This window comes from Cicer arietinum, unplaced genomic scaffold, assembly GCF_000331145.2.
Source record: "Cicer arietinum cultivar CDC Frontier isolate Library 1 unplaced genomic scaffold, Cicar.CDCFrontier_v2.0 Ca_scaffold_340_v2.0, whole genome shotgun sequence".
Classification (NCBI taxonomy): Eukaryota; Viridiplantae; Streptophyta; class Magnoliopsida; order Fabales; family Fabaceae; genus Cicer; species Cicer arietinum.
Genome location: NW_027333989.1, coordinates 10,845 through 11,311, shown reverse-complemented (window position 1 = coordinate 11,311; position 467 = coordinate 10,845).

Genomic DNA, 467 nt, shown 5'->3' with positions numbered 1-467 from the left:
TTGTAAATTATAATGACTCAGTTATTGATCCAAAGGCATTTCTTTATCTATTTCTCTGTTTTACTTTAATTCCTTTTAAAAAAAAAATATACCCTCGCTTTGAAAAACGGGGTGTTACAAAAAACATCACATTATATAGTCAAAATCAAAGAAAATCCATACACTTCACTGTAACATCAAATCATCGCATAAATTATTATCACACATAAAACATATTAATCACAACAAAACAATCACAAGAAAATGCAATGCTATGCATGAGCTTAGACTCTACTTCACAATGTGGTACCATTCTAACTCTGAAGTACTTGGTTAGGAGGCTTGATACTATGCCACCATCCCGGTGGACGGACAATTCAAATTGGCCCTGTCCTCATAGACCCCCTAAACTCAACCTAAGACACATATACGCGACAGTCGAGGTAAACGTGTGTTGCGTGGTAGCTCCCGACATTTGGAGTGCTACC